Source organism: Rousettus aegyptiacus, unplaced genomic scaffold (assembly GCF_014176215.1).
Source record: "Rousettus aegyptiacus isolate mRouAeg1 unplaced genomic scaffold, mRouAeg1.p scaffold_m13_p_3, whole genome shotgun sequence".
Lineage (NCBI taxonomy): Eukaryota > Metazoa > Chordata > Mammalia > Chiroptera > Pteropodidae > Rousettus > Rousettus aegyptiacus.
This window is the reverse complement of record NW_023416306.1, coordinates 84,841,049-84,859,687: the sequence shown is the minus strand read 5'-3', so window position 1 is coordinate 84,859,687 and position 18,639 is coordinate 84,841,049. Positions and strand designations below refer to the sequence as shown.

General features: G+C 44.9%; 1 protein-coding gene across 2 annotated transcripts in view; it reads left to right on the top strand.

Annotated features, from left to right (window-relative positions):
- Positions 1-1,457: 1,457 nt before the first annotated feature.
- THSD4 (thrombospondin type 1 domain containing 4) overlaps positions 1,458-18,639 on the top strand; it is a 536,848-nt gene continuing 519,666 nt past the window's right edge. Inside the window, exon 1 of one of the 2 annotated variants that reach the window (XM_016126817.2) lies at positions 1,458-1,856. The gene's annotated coding sequence lies outside the window, so the exon portion shown is untranslated. Of the gene's footprint in view, positions 1,857-8,859; positions 9,225-18,639 lie in introns of those variants that run through there. The other variant, XM_016126819.2, reaches the window with a different exon arrangement.

Sequence of the window (18,639 nt, the reverse complement as noted above, 5' to 3'; positions counted from 1 at the left end):
ATTTACCATATTAACCATTTTTGGGCACACAATTCAGTTGCATTAAGTACATTCTTATGTTATTATTCTTCTATCATTTTAAATGGTTTAAACTGGTTAGGGTTTATTAGAGCTGTTAGAGGCACTTAACCTGGACCCAGAGGACTTGTGACACTCAGCATTAATTTAATCCCGCTCACACAGGGTACCTCCAATCAGAATCAGTTTGATCAAGTGTGGAATTATTTTATCCCGTTTGAGCCAGCTTGTATCAGTGAGAACTGGCTCTGCCCAGGCTCCATCCAGGCTAGTAGTCAGCACTCGCAGTTGGTTCTCTTTCTTTTGGCCTTGGGTGGTCACTTTCTCTTCTGTTCATGTTTCCGCCACCGGAGCTCTCTGCCCTGTTGCACTCCTTTGTCTCCCACACACAGAACCCATCCCTGGTTCCGCCTGGCTCTGGGGCAGGCAGCTTGCATTCTACCGCCGCCTTCCCTGTCCCACCCGTGCACCTGCACTTTCAAAACAACTCCTGCTGGAGGGTTTTGGAGGCAGTGATAAATAGGCTGACTCATATTTAGGGAGACTACTTGTACCTGGACAACCTCTTCAAATGCTTAAGGCTATTCTATCCACCTCCTGGGAGAGGAGGGACATGTTCTCTGTCAGTCTGTTTCCTACCTCACCAACTCTAAACATCTCAGGTTGAATGTGAAGAATGTAGCACTGCATTAGGAGTCAAGAAACTGTGCTCCAGTAATTTTCTTACCATTAACTAATTAGCTGCGTAATTTGGATCATGCTATCTTTGGGACAATATTTCTCAATTAGTAAAAAGAAGGGCTTGGATATATAGATCAAAGTTTGATGACGATGACAATGATGATGATTCTGTGGCAGGTTTTTCTTCCCACAAAATATTACCCTGAATAAGACAAAAAACAACGCTGGACCTTGCTGGCTGGCAGGGAGCATGTCTTCTCTCTCCTCCATGCTGTCTAGCCATACTTAGAATTTGGAGGGCTCTTGTCCTTCAATCTTACCTTCAGGGGGAACCCGGTGAGGCTCTTCTTGTGTGTGAGTATGTGAGTGAGTGTGACTGTGTGCCCTTTAGATGAGGGGTCTTCCTTAGCTAATCTTACAGTCATTGCCCTTTCTAGTTTAGAGCACATTTTTTCTTGCTGGCTCTGGCTTCAACTTCAGCCCCATCCTGTTGCAGCCCAATAGGTTGTTCCAAAACGCGATAATGCCCATGTCCTTCCTCTGTTGCAGTCCTTCAATGACTCCCACAAACCTCAGGATAAGATTCACGCGCAATTCAAGGCCTTCTGCCATCTGGCCCTAGCTTACCTCCTGGTCTCACATCTTTGCCTCTCACTTGGCTGGTCCTGGCCAGCCCGGGCCACTCTTCCTTCCACTCCCGCCACCCTCCTGCCCTCGTTGCCTCTGTCTAGACTGTCCTCCCATCTACAGGATGGTACCCAAGGACAAGCCTCGCTCATTCTTCTAACGGGTCCCTCTCAATCTTAGAGGTGGATTGGGGGCCGGTCCTTCCTGAGGTGGCCGCCAGGGGGCGGCAGGAGCGACTCTAGATGACAGCAGGAGGCCGCTAGTGGGGGAAGGAGGAGAGACGGAGTGAGCGCGGGTCCCCGCTCTCCTGAACGCAAACTCGGAGCCAGAGCTTTCCGCGCGCGCCCGAGCCACTGGCCGCCCGCGCAGCCGGACGCGGAACCGGGGCGCAGCGGGAGCCCGTACAGGGCGGGCGCGGGGCGGCAGCGGCGGCCGTCCATGCGGCGGGCTCGGGCTGCCCGGCTCCGGGAACCACGCGGGGCGAGGTGAGGCGAGGCGGCCGCCGGCCGCTCCGGGACGCTGACCGCCAGGTGAGCAGAGCCGCCCGCGCCGCGCGCCCCTGCGCTCCGCCCGCACGACCCCGGCCCGGCCCTTGCTGCCTCTCGGGCACCCTCTGGACCGCAGGGCGGGCGCGGGGCGGTGGGGCGCAGTGGGTGTGTCCGGGGCGCAGCGGGGTTGCGCCCGCACCAGGCTCGAGAAGCCAGAGGAGCCTGGTCCGCGCGGACGGCTGCGCCTCCTTCCCTCACTTCCCTTCCTGTAGGATTTGCTCTGTCCCGCTGGCGCCAGCACTCACCCCTCCGCCCTCCAACTCTGAAACTCCAGGGATCGGCAGCCTTGGCGGTCCCCGAATCAGGGCCCGCGCTCCCTGGGTCTCCGCAGAGGGCACCGGCGAGTGCACACGCAGCTCGCGCGCCCCCACGGCAGGCTCGCCTCCCTCCTGCCCCGGGCCGGAGAGCTGGCCGGTCGAGTCTCGGTCGGCGCGCATCGAGCCCCAGCCTGGGGCCTCGGCCACGCCGTTTTCTAGAAAGCCTCAAATCCGTGTTTCTCAGCTAAGCTGCGGCAACGCCGCGCCTGTGGGAGCCAGAGTGGATCGGTTGTTGCCGCCAACTCTGGACGTTTCTCTAAGTGCAGCCCAAGTACCTGCAGTCCCTTGGCGCGCTCATAGAATTAGCTTTTACAGAGCTAGTTCACCTTGGGGCTTTAGGGATCTGGAAGTTAATATTTTTTACTTTGAAATAACATCAGTCCTAACTCTAGAAGGAGCTTTCAGGGTGTTCTCAAGCCCCCTTAGCGTTTGAAATTTGTGGGTCTGGTGTTTCCTAAGCAGTCCACACCCAGCCTGACGCCCCCCAGCCTCCACTACAGCCTATTAAATGTGCATATCTGCGTCTCTTCCTGTCTCCTTTGTGACCCCACCACGCAGCGCTTCGCCCCTTTGCAGGCAGTAAGTGAGCGATAGTGGGATGCCTGTTGGAATTTGGAATAGAAGAAATAGAGACCCAAAAGAGGTCTAAGGAATTATCTTGTACATCTGCCGTTTCACAGCTGAAGGCACCCAGGCACTGAATAGTCGAAAGATTTTGCAAAGGTAGCGCAGCTCTTAAAACCTGTAAAACCTGCACACGACTTCTACTTCATTGATAAAGTGATAAAGTGGCTGGGCTTAATGGGATTTTCTGGGTCTCAATATACAAAGAAGCAAACATTTAAAAAAGGTAATTTAAATACAGTACTCCTCAATTCCTGTAGGTTTTTGTTGGCATCATAGTTGAATTCCTTTAGAAAACAAAATCCTAGCGCCGGAATTAATGCGAAGAAGCACTTTGGAGTCCTGGGACTTTCCTATAAACCTTTGCAGGCTGGAGCAGGGGTTTCCCAGAGGTCTCCGCCTGGGAAATGAGAGTGGGTGATTAGAATACTGGAGCACTTACTGAAACAGGGATGCATGGGGCTGGCTTCTTTTGGTGAGGACTGCTGGGTTGAGCTAATGTGATCTCCTACAGGCCAAGTCCTGAGCAGAGCACCAGGTTGGCCTGATCTTCACTCAGTTTCCCTTGTCGAAAAGAAATATTTCTAACTGACTGTTAGGAAAAAAATAAATAAAATAAAATACACCCAGAGTTGGTGAGTAAGATCAGGGTTGGAAATGCTAATTTGGAGATATTGTGGTTTTTGTTTTTGTTTTGCCTAGAAATACTTGTTGTGACTGCAGTCAGTTATCCTAGAGAGAAGCCAGGTATTGCCTCTGTCCTTGGTCCCCCACCTTTCTCCTAGTTGTCCAGGAGTCTCAATGTTTGAATGCCCCAAATCCCGCATCTGACCAAGCCTCTTCCATATTATTTTGTGATATATCAGAAAATTATTTTTCTGTCTCCATTCCCTCTGCCCCCAATTCATAGCCAAATTACAGTAATAATCTCTTTTCTTGACTCCTGGCCATGAATCTCTTTCTTCATTTTAATCCATCTTCTTTCATGCTGACAGATTAATATTCCTAAAATTCTGATTTCACCACATCATTCTTCTCAAGAATCACACTGGCTCCCCAGTGTTCATTTCTATTTAATTTGTCTCCAGCAGATATTTTTGAGCATCTGCTGTGTGCCAGGGACTGTTACTATGTGCTGGGGCTTAAAGGAAGAACAAAACAATATTTTTGCCCTCAATATGTTGACAGGCTTACAGATGATTAATGGCCACCTGGGAGAGAAAGAGCCATAAAGAAATAACTACAAAACAATGCAGAATATCGAGAGTGTGCAAAACATCAAGGAGATACAGATGAGGGAGACATTTTTTTCTGCATAGGAGGACTAGGAAAATTATAGCTGGGCTTTGAAGCATGAGGAGGAGTCCGAGGGGATGGGAAAGGCTGGAGGGAGGGAGGGCATCCCAGGTAGGGGGAAGAACTTGAGCAAAGACCTGGAAAGTGCCCTTATAGACAGGGTTGAATCAAGTCCATTCTTCATCTGGGCATTTAAAACTTGTCTTAATTCCAGTTTGCTTTCTTGATCCATGAACACTCCCAATTCTTCCTTGCCTGAAACCCTTCTCTCCACTTACTCAGTCTCTTACTCATGATCTTGTATACCCCCTACCCACAGCTTAGAAATTCAGATTTCTCTACTAATCTCAATTTTGCCAGGAAGCGTATCCCGGCCTTCTTGCACACACCTCTCTCTCTTCCCTGGAACCACCTTCTGTGCTTTCCTGCATTCTTTGAACTGACTCTGTATTCAGCCTGGATGTGTCCTAGTGGGCGAGCCTCATGGCCTCTCCTACTTGGGTCTCTCTGAGGCGGACAGCATAGTGCTGGCTTGTTACCAGCACAAGCGGACTTGAAAATGTGGTTTGACTGGGTTTGACCGACCATCCCACTGTTCCTTTCTCCTCTTTCCTCCACATTTCTTTCCGTGTGTGTGTGTGCGCGCGTGCACACACATGCATGCACGTGCACGCACACGGAATTGTGATATTTATGTATGTGTGGATATAAAGGTTTCATGTGTATTTATTGATTGCCTTCTCTGTGAAAATAATGGATTAGAAATGTTATATCAGGTGCTAACGCATGACACAGGCTAGGCTGGGAAAAGGGGGCTTCATGGAAGGTTCTGACTTTAGGCTTCTCTGCAGACTCTTGCTGCCTTTCTGGATCCTCTTTCTTCAGGACCTGAGCACCAATGCTGGGACGCTCCTCATATCCTGGGCCTCTTTTACCCTCTTTTCTTTCCCCACTCCACCAAAACCGATTCTCTGGTTTCTTGTTGTCCTGACGACCTCATTCAGGTCACATTTAATGAGCACTGGTGTATGCTGTGCTTGGTACATTAATCCTCCCAGTAACCTGTGATGGAGACATTATCATCTAAATTGTATAAGGAAGGAAACTCTGGGTCACTTGCCTGAGGTTGACAATTCAGGTTTTGAACATAAATCTTAGAACTCAGCTCTATAAGTCTGGTGCTCTTTCCAATATATCATTCTTTCCTGGAAGAGTTGTCTTTTGAACATCTAAATCAGAGTTAGGATCTGGTGAAAACACACACGCGCGCGCGTACACACACACACACACACACACACACACACAGTTTCCAGGGTGAAGGCAGGGCCCAGGAATTGGCATTTTTAAGGATGTCTCAGCTGATTCTTTTTCAGGCTCAGGTTTGAGGACCACTGCCCTACGCTCATTTTACAATGAGGTGTCAGTGACAGGTGGTGAGTTAATAAGCCATTTTATCCCAGGCAGCATGTTCCTTTTTAGCAGAGGCCTTGACTTTGACTCTGAGGAATGAGCAATGGAGCATCACAGCCCAGATCAAGCAGCAAACCCTCTTTTGGTCAAGGGGGTCTTCAGTTCAGTTCTGAAAGCACAGTCCCCAACTCCAGCCCTCCCTGCAGAGGCATGAAGGCCCTGCCTCCATCAGGCTCACTGTCAATTTCTTTCTGGGCCTGAGCAAGCTCTGACGCTGAAGGATCAGGGTTGGCTGGTTCAGGAGCCTCAAGTTTCCTAGGGGTAAGAAATGGGCTAGAACTCCCCAAATAGGGCTGAACGTGCCTTGCCAACCACTATCTCCCTCCAGGCATGGTGTGTGGTCATTGGCAGATTCCTTTCATTCTAGAAGCCTTTATTTTCCCCCTCTTTAACCCCCAGCCTCAGTTTTCCATCTGTAACAAAGGGATGGCCAAAGCCTAGAGGGTGGTGTGGGGACCAGCGCACAGGCAAGTGGAACATTAGGCAAAGGCCCCGCACGTAGCTGGTGCCCAGTGTCAGTTCTCATCCCGTTTCTCTTAACTACTCTGTACCTGATCAGTGCTTGGCGGGTCCTTGGTGCTCAATATAAGTGCACCAATATGTAATCTCAGGCCCCCTCAGGTCCAGGGCTTTTTTGTCTAAAGGGCTGCATATTGGATCCTTATATTGAAACCCAGCAAATGAACACCTCCAGCTGTTCAGTAATGATAATGAGTTCTCCATTCAATATCTCCACTCCCCTCTCTATTCCCTCCCACCAGTTTACATTTAGAGACCTCCAGGAAGAAGCTAACAAACAGGTAGACAGCAGTTTTCTTTACTGATGGTTAGTCATCCTGGGACACTTACCTCTTTCTACTCGTCTTTTCTTTTTACCTAATCTTTCAACTAAATGTACCATGCAGCTGTCTTCTCTGACGCGCCTTGCCAAAGCTGACTGCTGAGGCGGGACCACTGTGGTGCTCCCCCTTAGCCCCTCTCCTCTCAGGCGTGGTCCAGAGGACAGAAGGCCAGGCTTGCATTGTGCTGTCTTGTCCCAGAAGGGTGGCACTGAGCGGCCCACGACCTGGGTTGGGCAGGGCCGGTCTGCCCCACCCTCCCAGCCAGCTGGCTGGCTGCCCGAGGGCTGGCCAGCAGTGAGGACCCAAGTAATGAGTGATTAATGAGTGCCCCATCTAATCTCCTGCCAGGGGAAATGAAGGGCCAGCCATGGGCTGGGGCTCGTCATGACCTGCTCCAAGTGGGCTTGGAATGCACCTAGCTCAGGATGGGGATTAAGGCTTGAAAGATGAGAGGAAATGAGATGTTAACCCTTTAGGCTGTGGCCTCTGAGCCCCAGCAGGGAAATGGCAAGGGAATTATCTGCAGGCATCTGATGAAAGGGGAGCATGGCCTTTGATTTATGGCGAAGATGCAGCCACATGACAACCAGAGGCTAGGGTTGGGGGGGGTGGTGGTGGTGACAAACCATATCTTGGACTTAACTGTTTTTCTTGGAGGCTCAATCAAGAGAGGGGTGATTAATTTCTTCCGAAAATGGGTATACACACTGCTGGGAGTCTGTTCTACATGCTGCTTTTGATCATATCAGCAAGTTACAAATTTGTAGTTGCCAAACAGACTTTTCCTACTGGAACAGAGTGCCTCTGATCACTTGTCATTTTCAGAATGATAGAGGATGGAATCTGGTACTGGCTGGACACCATCTCCGGTAGTGGGATCCACCTCCTTCCCCCTCGGGTAGCAGCACCGTGATGCTGAGGGAGGAGCCTCTGGAGCTGGTCCCCTGATGTCAGGCCTTGACCCCGCCACACTGTGTGTCCCCGAACATTTCTGTAACCTCTTGTGTTGTAGTGTTCCAGTCTGTAAAATTGCACTTCTGGGTATTTATCCAAAGAAAACCAAAACAGTGATTTGTAAAGATCTATGCATCCTTGTGTTCGTGGCAGCACAATTTATAACAGCCAAGATATGGAAGCAACCTAAATGCCTATCAACAGACAATTAGACAAAGAAGTTGCGGTTCATGTATACAATGGAATATTACTTGGCCATTAAAAAAATGAAATCCTACCATTCACAACGACATGGATGGACCTAGAGATTATTATGCTGAGTGAAATAAGTCAGACAGAGAAAGATAGATACCATATGATTTCACTTATATGCGGAATCTAAGGAACAAAAAGAACAAACTAATCAAAAACAGATTCACAAATATAAAGGACAATCTGGTGATGGCCAGAGGGGAGGGGGGTTAGGAGTCTGGGAGAATGGGGTGAAGGGTTAAAGAAGTACAAATTAGTAGTTGATGGATGGTCACGGGGACAGGGAGCACGGCACGGAGAATGCAGTCAGCATTAATGTAATAGGTAGGGGGAGAACCAGAGGAGAGAAAGAGCAATCAGGGGGCTTGTTTCATAAACTATATAAATGTCTAACCCATGTACTATATTCTTGAAGCTAACAATAAAATAAAATAAATAAAATAAATAAAATAAAATAAAATAAAATAAAATCTATAAATTAAAAAAAAACAGAGGTAATGGGTGAGATTCATGATAATGTAGAATGCTTAAAGCTGTCTCAGGCATATGGAAGTGCCTCGTGAATGTTAGCTATCACTTTTTTTCCACTTATCTGCATAAGATGTGAGACCAGATCTCCTCTGGGAATGATATAAGTGGCTTCTCTTCCCAGCCTCTACAACTTGCTTTGGGTGAATTGACAACTACTCTTTGATTGATCTTGCTTGTTTGACCCCTGACCCTCACATGCCTAGAATTCTGGTCCCCTTCGCCCCTCCCGTTGCTGCTGGTTCCCTGGCCTCCAGTTGCCCTTTTATTACACTCCCTGCCCCTGCCTCCACGCTTGGCAGCCGGACATGATGGAGTGGGCAGTGACTCCTGCCTGGTCCTCTTGTGGCATGGCCACTTCCACCCAGCTCTACCCTCAGCCTTGCTGTGTGACCTGGTAGCCAGCTGGAGCGAAGTGGCTGAGAGTAGAGAGGGTAGCTGTCTTGAGAGCAAAACTTGGAGCTGTGGAGACAGCTCTTCCCAGCACATGGCTCATAATAACATTTTATGAGGAAAATGGGAGGAATGTTAAAAAGAAAGTCTTTGATTTGTTTTTTTAGTATTATACAGATACCGCTGACCTGCACTTTACTTTTCATGTGTAAACTTTTTTTTTTTTTTTTAACAAAATGTATCATTCAACAAAGTGAATTTTTTAAAAGTTTAAAAATATTGGTGCAAATTGCAGCTGTTTCCTTTTTTGGTTTCTCTGGGACCCCTTGGTCTCATCCTTGATTGAAGCTAATAATAGTAACACTTATCAACGGTTGAGAGTTGGGTTGGACCTGTCAGTGGACATGAGACACTTTGAGACTGTGTGAGGGAGTTTGTTGCCAGTTGTAGGTGAGCCTTGGAGGTGGAGCCATAGCTTCAATTTTTGAAGTCTCATGATAGGGTGTGAACTGACATTCAAGCCTCTAGCTCCATTTAGTGTCTTTTCCAGAACAGACAAGTACCCAGGCCCTGCTTGACTTTAGTGAGGCCGAGAATTTCATTCTGTTTAAAGCTCAAAGGATCTTCTGGCCAGCTAACGGAGAAGACACCACGATTACAGAGTTCTGTATCAGGTACTGCATTAACTTATTTAGTCCTCTCAACAATCTGTGTGAGCTAGACATGATTATTCCTGTTCTGCGGCCTAGAAGCATGAGGCTCAGAGAGGTTAAGGAACTTAGGTGGACTCACACAACCAGTATATGTCAGAGTTTTGTTTGAATTCCTGTTTATCTGACTTTAAAAAATGTACTCTGTGGAACTAATGAGCCACTTAGGGCCTCAGTCTAATTGTAACCCATTGAAAATTCTAATTATAATTCACCATTTTAAAGTATATATATATAATTCAGTGGTTTTTAATTTATTCACAAAGTTGTGCAACTATCAGCATTATCTAATTCCAGAATATTTTCATCACCTTAAAAAGAAACTCCATGTCATTAGAAGTCACTCCCTACTCCTTCCTCCCGCTCTCCCTGGAAACCACTAATCTGCTTTCTGTCTCTATGGATTCTGGACATTTCATATAAATGGAATCGTACAATATGTGGTCTTTGGTGACCAGCTTTTTTCACTAAGAATAATGTTCTCAAAGTTCATCCATGTTGAAGCATGTATCAGTACTTCATTCCTTTTGATTGTTGTATAACCCACTTTTAAAATAAAAACTAAGCCTGTTTTGCTTAGAGAAAGGGTGGAGTTACAATCTCAAAACAGATGCGGCTCAAAGGGGTGCCCAGTTTTTACTGTGGGCAGATGTGAAAGGACCGTACAAATAGGCGCAGGTGCAGAGAATGCTCCTCGCTGCGTGTGGAGGTGCAGGCAGGTGGGGGCTGGCTGGGTTCCTGAATCTGGGAGAAGTAGGGAAGCCCAGCTTCTTTCCTTCAGACACCTTGTTGGGCCGCCCTAGGCTCATGCACTTGGCAAAGCCTAAGGGGATACGTCTTGGAAAGCTCTGTGTGGATACAGGGGACCAGCCCTGGAGAAATGGCCTAGAGGGTTTATAGCTATCTTTGCCACAGGCTGCCTAGTTTGGATGCTATGCAGACATTTTAGCCTTGCAAGGTCTGCAGCACAGCTTTTAATTCCAGGTGTCAAAAGCCACATGCTGAGACAGCACCGCTGATTGGCTTTTTAAGAGTAATATTTTATTTTTTCCGATTACAAAGGCAAGATATATTTATTGTAGAAAACTTAGGACTTACAGAAAAACACAAAGAAGAAACATAAGAATCATCTGTAATTCCCTAGCCAGTGATGACCATTATTTTTAATGGCTGTCTGTCTGTCTCTTGTGATTGGCATAGTGAAGTGGGGTCCTGGCAACTTCTGAGACCATGCTAATATTCTTTAGTGGTTCCTTATGGGCAGCACTATGCATTTATTCTATCCTGAACCCAATGCTCGCTGAGCCCCTACAAGATATCAGGTACCCTGCGTGGTAAATGGTGTGAACTCCAGTCCTGCCTTTGTCACTTATTATTGCCTGTGTGTGGCTTGAAGAGCTTAACATCTTTCTGTTTCCTCGTTTGCAAAGTAGACGAATAATCACTGTTCGTGCCATAGGAGTTAGAGAACACAGCATATATACAGTGTTCATTTCTACAGTGAGACAAAGGGCCTACTGTGTGCTTTAATGAGCACTGCAAGGTCCATTCAGCTTAAAGGTAAAGGTGATGTTCTTGCCTTGGGTGACTTGCTGACTTGAGGGGGCAGGTCGAGAGGGTGATCAGTATGATCACCAATTAGTACAGTCGGAAGTCTGGGGACCCGGAAGAGCATCAGATTGAGATTGATGGGAATTCCCTCACCTTAACAAAGGGAAACAATGTGAGAAAGGAAGTAGAAGCCTGTTATGTTTTGTGAAAGGGCTGCATTCTTGAAGATCTCACAGGATTCAGATCTCTCATGATTCAGACTATTTTTTCCCCTTAGAATAAATGTAAAGAGCATGTACGTGTGTTTGATACATTCTCAGAATGCACAGTTTTGCTTTAATGTTGCTTTTCACATTGTCCCTGTTATCCCTGGCATTATACAGTGGGTTCACTCAAATTGCCCACTTGGTATCTTGTGACAGTTATTTGGCCTCTTCAACAGCCAGCCGGGTTGATGTTGCTCTCATCATCTCAGTGCGTTTTAATCCGGCACTACCAGATCAGGAGTTGGCAAACTCTTTTCGTAAAGGGCCAGAGAATTAGTATTTTGGCTTTGTGTGCTATATGGTCTTTGTTTCAACTAATCAGCCCTGCCTTTTGAGTACAAAAGCAGCCATAGACAATACATAAGTGAATGGGCCTGGGCTGTGTTCCAGTAAAATTTTATTTATGGACACTGAATTCGAATTTCATTTAATTTTCACATCATAAAATAGTTTTCTTCTCTCAATTTTTATTCAGCCATTTTAAAACGTGACAGAACAGGCAATGAGTCAGGTTTGGCCCACTGGCCAGAGTTTGCTGACCCCCGGTTTAGATGAATATAACATTTGAAAATTGTTTCAAATTGTAAAAAGAGTGACTGTTAAAATAGCCCACTAGTCAACAAAATCACTCATAGATGTTCTAGTGCTCATAGAAGTACAGCTTAATTCACAAGTTCTACTGAAAGATTGTGGATATTTATCAGCCTGGGTGATAACAGTGTAGGTATTTACTTCAACACGATTTTTAATTCTTAAGTAGTTATTCTAATGAATTTAACCATTTAAATCATGTTATTTTGAAATTTTGGCATCAAATACTTTATTAAATTTCATGATTCCAATTACATATAAAATTGTTTATTATTTCATACCATCCTTGAGTCTAGCGACTCTGCCTGACTCTCAGCAGCCTGATGGCCTTTGGTAGGGCTTTGGAACTTGATTCTGGCTGGAATTTTTATTTGTAAAAGCCAGAGGAGGAACATCAAGGCTTGTGTCTGGCACATGGTGAATGTGGGATAAGCGTTTGTTCCCTCCTTTTCTTTTCCTCCCCACCCAAAAGTTCTGTATATTTGGTCAGCTCCAAAACATGCTGAGCCTCTTTGAAACTTACTTTGGTTCTTTCCACATGCAATAAAGTCAGTAACCTTTTTAAATGGAAACAAAAACAAAGGCTGTTAGAATGCAGTTTCCCCTCTCAGGTCGCTCGCTTTCCCTTGCTGGAGAATAAGCAGCGCTGTGCTGAGACCACTGACTGGGGCCAGACGAGAGGCCCCAGGCCCAAGGAAGGCGCCTGCAGTGGGGTGCAGACCTAGCTCTCCAGCCAGGAGAGGGATGCTTGGCCTGCAGGCTGCCCTGAGTTCTGCAGCTCCTGGGTGTATCTCGGTGTCAGGGATTCCAATGGCAGGGAAGCCAGAATCCTCTCCAGATGGAAGACCACCAGCCCTGAAGGTGACTGTGATACTGTAGTTCTTGGCTTGCAAGTGTGCTTTTACTGTGTGTGTTGGATGGAAGGTCTGTTTTGAGTAGACGTGTGTTTGTGTTGTTTAGGGGATGATGGCACTTAACCACGTGTGCATTCTGGCCTTAGGGTCTGGCAGGATGTGAAGAGAGGCAGCCATTCTACTTTGACTGTTTAGATTTTTCATTATTATATGGGGTTGAGGGCTGGCATTCTTTCAGTGCCTTAGAAGCTCTTTGGTTTATAGACAACTGGTCTTAGAGCTAAGGTCATGGGTGTTGAGTTCTGACTTTGCCATCAGCTTGCCATTTGACCTCCAGCAACCCATTCCTCATCTCTGGAATCACTAATTCTTCATTCCTTAATGAATGGTGAGAGCATAGACCATTTCCGAGAGCCCGTTTCTCAGTTTAGGCATACAGGAGCCGGGACTTTCACTCAGCACTAAGACATCCCGCCCCCTCCCCACTAGGGTGGTCAGAGGAGGCCTAGTGGAGAGGCAGGACTCTTACCACCACCCAGCAGCAATTAGGCCATGCATCCCCTTCTTCCCCCTTTCCCCGAGACCCCAGCACACACACCAGTGGTGCCAGTGAAGGCCACATGAGGCACAATAGTGAGGCACTCCTGCCCCGCCAGCCAGGGAAGTATCAATGGAGACCTGTTGAAGAGCTGGAACTGCCACCCCTGCTTAACAGTAAGGACAAGTCCCCCTTCCCCCTGGGGTGTCGGCGGAGGCCAAGTAGGGAAGCTGAACCTCTATCCCCCCTGGCCATGTTGGGGTGGGGCACCCCTTCCCCTGCTGAAGTAGTGTCAGGTTTAAGCAAAATCTAGAGCCTAATAACATAATTGTTAAAATGTCCACGTTTCAACTGAAAATCACTCATCTTACCAAGAACCAGAAAGATTTCAAACTGAATGAAAAAGGCTGTCAATTGGTGGCAACACTGAGATGACAGAGATGTGGGAATTATCTGACAAAGATTTTAAAGCAGCCATCATGACAATGCTTCAATGAGCAATTATGCACATACTTGAAACAAATGAAGAAAAGAGTCTCAGCAACAAAATAGAAGGTATAAAGAAGAACCAAATGAAACTTTTAGAATGGAAATAAACAATAACTTAAAATCTCACTGAATGGGCTAAACAGGAGAATAGAAATAATAAAGGAAAGAATCAGTGATTTTAAAGATATCACCATAAAGATTACCCGCTCTGGACAACAGAGAGAAAATAGACTGGGGAAAGAAAAAAAGACTAGATCCTCAGAGACCTGTAGGACTATAGCAAAAGATGCAATGTGTCTTTGAAATCCTGGGAGAGCAGAGTATGGGACTGAAAAGAAGTACTCGATGAACTATCATTGAAAGCTTCCCAAGGTTAAGATGAGGCACAAACCGATAGATTCAAGAAGCTTAGTGAATTTCAAAGAGGATAAACCCAAAGAAATCCATACCAAGATACATCATAGTCAAATTTATGAAAATAGTTTTGAAAAAGAATAAAGTAGGAGGAATCAGTCTACCAGGTTTCAAGACTTCTATAGCTATAATAATGAAGACTATATGGTATTGGCAGGGGGAGAGACACATAGGTCAATGCAACAAAATGGAGAACCCAGAAATGTGCCTCTCTGATTTCTGACAGAGGTGCATAGGGAAGTCAAAGAAACACTAACTGTAATTATCTGAATGATTACTTGAATGAGGTTGGTGGAGAGCGTTATCTGAGAGATAATACAAACAAAGAGTTGAGAGTTGGCAAAAGACTGGGACTGGGGCACATGGGAAGAGGGAAGCCCAGGTAAGCTTTGAGCTTTATTCAGTGGAAGGGCGATGATGTCATCACCAAAGTAGGAAACCTCGGCAGGTAAAGGACTTGGTGTGGAGCTGGTAACTGGGTCCTTTTATTATTCATCTTGAGTGGGCTATCAGTAGGGGGAAACTAGAAATAGTGAGTAACAGTCTGAATGAGAGGATAGGTTTTGAGATGTTAGTGTTTGAGACCGCAGCATGAAATAATAAAAAGGTCAAAGTGTAAGAGTCATTACCCAGCATACACAGCTCGTTAGTGGGGGCTGGGTTTTGTTGATATTTTTCTAGTCCTGGTTTGGGTCACAGGGAGACCAACAGAAGAGACAGGAAGAAAACGGGTTTTCATGACCATTGACAATGGAGCTCAAGAAATAGGATATGATAATAGTTTTGTTGTTGCTAAACCCAATTGCCTTTTATTGTCCCTTTTGACCTCTGGGTGACCTTTGACTCCAATGACTTGCTCTCTTGGCCTCCTTGAAATGTTTCCTTATTCACGAGGTAGCTGTCTTTTTCGCATTATTATATCTTTTAATCATGGCTCCTAATTTCCGCTTTACCTAATACCAGCCTATCGCAGAATTGTGTCAAGGAAGTAAGACCAATTTGCTGGGTTTCTGCTTTCTTCCGTAAGGATATAGGGGGCCTCTTGGGATATATTTCACAGCAGTGATTGCTACAAATCATTGACTAGATTTCTGTCCTTTAAAAAAATAATGACATAACTCAAATGTCAATGGCGAAGCCCTAAGAGCCGAGCAGGAAAAGGCAAATCCTTTCCTCTGATGTTCAAAAGCATCAAGGGCAGAGCGTGTGGCTGGCTGATTTATGGTGGCTGCGGCACACTGAGCCTGGACGTGTTCTGGACTCAATGTGGGGGCACTGAGAAAACATCCTGGACTCAAGGCCAAAGCTGTGCTGGAGTGAACAGCGCCAAACACGACCTCACACACAGCATCTGCCCTGGCTGAGGTCCAGGCTGCAGCCTCTGTGTCATGCACCAGGCAGCCCTCCTGGGACTGTCTGTTTGATGCAATGTGTCAGGAGACGTAAGAGTTAAGACAAGCCATGGCTCAAACGATCAGGTCGGCTTGGATTCAGATCATGTGGTTGCCACTCACTACCTCTGCGACCTCCCTCATGGTGTTTCACTGCTTGAAGCTTCAGTTTCCTTTTCTGTTAAATGGGGGTGTCAGTAGCACCTACCTCGTAGGGTTGTCTTGAGAATCAATCAAAATAATGTTTGAAAAGTGTTTAGCATAACCTGTCATGTATTACACATTCAATAAGTTGTTTAAATCCCTAGTTCTAGCTTTGCTTTGCCTTTAATTAGCTGCAAAACATTGCACCAGTCATTTTATTTCACTGAATATTAATTTATTTGTGTATAAATCATGAATACAAAATAATGAAATTGGGGAGTTGAGTTAGAATCTCCAAGCTTTTCTGTGTGTGTGTGTGTGTATGCATGTGCTTTACGATTCTGTGATGTGAATCTGAAAAGTCGCAAAGGAAATGATAGATTTAAATACATAACATAAAAACTTATTTACATAAAAATTATAAACAAAGTTAAAAGACAAAAATCAAAGTGAAAAAGAGTCCCAGACAAAATAAGCATTAACACCCTTAATAGTAGAAAGAGCTCTTGAAAATTAATTCAAAACATTATGAGCACTATAGAAACATTGGTAAAAGGGGTCATAAGAAGAGACAGTACACTTGGCTAATAAAATGAAAATCCGTTCCAGTTTAACTAATAATCAAGAGTACACATTAAGATGATTTTTTCCCCCCTATTGCATCAAACACATTGAATGCCCACCCTGTACCAGGAGTCATTCACCAAAAGATTTTCTCCTGGAGATATAGGCAGACCACATTTTCCATTCTTTCACAGTTAGGTAGAGTTATATGACTAAGCTGGGTAATGGAATATGAGTGGTAGTGATCTACGCTACCTTCGTGAAGCTGATAGCTAAATCCTCCACAATTTCTGTTTACCCTTACTTGTTCACTGGATAGAAAAAAAAAACCCAGAAAACAAAAAACAAACAAACAAAAAAACCCCACAAGGATTCTGAAGCCCTAGACAGAGGTAGAGCTCTAGATGAAAAGAGACTGGTCCCTGGATGCCTGCATGACTGTGTGGAGCAGAATGCCCCTGCCAGCTCACATCAGACAGTGAACTGAGCAAAAAGCTTTTTGCTGTGTTAAGTCTTTGAAATTCTGGGATGGTTTGTTGAAGCAGTTAGCCTAACCTAACTAATTGTCAAATTAGGAAAGATTATAATGCTAACATTATTAGCAAATGTGTCTATTTCATCTACCACATGTGGAATTTCAGGAGAATACACTCTTTTTTTTAAAGCAGTCCATATGTATGATGGACCTTAAATAGTTGTACCTTTGGCTTAGTGATTCTGTTTTTATCATAAGGAACTAAGCAGAGAAGCAGATAAAGAATTTCATACAAAGATGTTTATCACAGATTCCAACAATAAGGGAACTTATTAGATATGTTATCTGACTTCTGTAGGATGAACTGTTATACAGTAAAAATGTTTCTGAATATTACTAGTGAACTGCTTATGATTTAAAGTGAGAAAACGCAAAACTGTATATGCGATTTTGTTTATGTAGAAATATTATATGTAAAACATGCAGATAATATGTATAAGTATTCTGTGTAGAAAAAATACCAGAAGGAAGAACACCATAGTAGTTAATTTGGATTATGAGATTGTGAATAATTATAAAACTTTCCACTTTGTTTTTCCATAGTTTTCAAATTTTCCTCAATAAACATGTATAATTTTATAGACATATTTTTTTTTCCCAAAAGAACGCCCCATTAGCGAAGTTCCAGCCAGCCCTGAAGTCATACCTAGACCTATTGTGGATGAATGTAGTATTTATTCTCTATAAGTTTGTTCTTTTAGTGTTAGTGTACTTGGTATACCCTCCTTTCCCAACATGTGTGTTTGCATATGTGTGTGCATGTATGTGTGCACACCTATGTGCACAGGTGCTTGCTAGAGTGACAAAAGCCATTTGTAGATGGCAGGACCTGGGCCTTGTATTATAAGGAAGGGAAGGTGGACTAGGAGGGTAGCTTAGCCTGAGCCAAAGCTGCCTTTAGTCCCATGGCCACCTGCCTTTGACCAAGGTGGCTGTAGAATATATTGGTTTTTGGAAGGAGCTGGAACATCATCTTAGAAAAGGCATTGGTGGCACACAGAAAATTTGTGGTTTCCATGCAGAGCTCAGCCCTGGTTGTCTGACTTTATTTCCTTTCATAATTGCAACCCAGGGATTCCTAACTGTTCTTGGCAGAGGATGCCGGAGAGTGGTTGATTCTGAGTGGGGAGGAAGGCTGGAGTGTGTCTCTGGGAGGCTTTGATTCCTAGGTACGGTGATCTGCATCCCATCGCAGCTGTTTATTTTTTGTGTTGGAGGCTTTAGAAGTTGGGCAGAGAATGTCCTCGATGGAGTTAATTTCAGAAACAATTAGTTACCACAGAAGAGTAAAGTGGCTGTTCAGATCCTGGGCTGGGCATCAGTACCTTGGAAGTACAGCATAATCATGCTTTTAAGAGAAGGCCTCCACATGAGATTGAATATGAGTTCTTTCTGTCATCACAGAACACCTTCTGTGCCCCTGGGCTCTGCTCCAGGCATCAGGAATATAAAAAATAAGTCTTTGAGAAGAGTCTTTACTCTTTTGTGATCCTGTGTTATGGGGAGGAAAGACAAGCATAAATCATAATGATATACTGTAACAAGTGCTAAATTGGAGGTCTTATGTGATTTACACAGAAGTAAAGAAATTTAACCAGGTTTATCAAATGCTGTAAATCAAATGACTGGGAAGTAATATTTGGGGAAGAAAAAGTGCTCTTACTCTAAATGCATTTCTCCCTCGGATCTGCAGTATCATGCCACTCAAAATTTAAAAAGCAACTTAGTACAGAAGCAGGAACAACTGGCTCATTTATTTCAAACATCTCACCTCCTTGATATTTCTGCCTTTGAATCTTCTCCTTAGTTACCTGGGAAACGTTTTTTAGGACCAAAAACAAATATAAATCACATGATGTTAAAGACCATGAAAATGATGCAATTTGTATTGAAATCCTTAACTCACCTGTGCTGATTACCCCATTACTCCAGGTAAGAAAGGGGAAGTCAGGTGTTTTCTTTAATAAGTAACGAAACTCACTGTAATGTGTAGCTTGGAAGTATCCAGGGAGTTTTAAATACATCTTCTCAACCTTTTTTTC